Raw genomic sequence first — 273 nt, 5'->3', positions numbered from 1 at the left:
TACGGCGGTGCACAATGGAAATAGACTGTGCTCGAGATGCACTCTTATTCTTCTCCATGTCAAAAGGGCATACGAAGCCTTTGCACAGCACTAGCGGAGTCTCCCGCCTCACCCCCCCTCCTCCACGTCCTCTTCTCTCTCCCTCTTATTCCCTCCATTAATCTTTAGAAATTAATCAGGAAAAATACAATCAAACACCCCCTTTAAAAAAACAAGAAAGCGAAAGTAATTCCCTTCAAAGAAAACCGAAAGAGGAGGAACGGACAGTGGGAC

Source organism: Penaeus monodon, chromosome 23 (genome assembly GCF_015228065.2).
Source record: "Penaeus monodon isolate SGIC_2016 chromosome 23, NSTDA_Pmon_1, whole genome shotgun sequence".
Classification (NCBI taxonomy): Eukaryota; Metazoa; Arthropoda; class Malacostraca; order Decapoda; family Penaeidae; genus Penaeus; species Penaeus monodon.
This window is presented reverse-complemented; position numbering follows the sequence as displayed.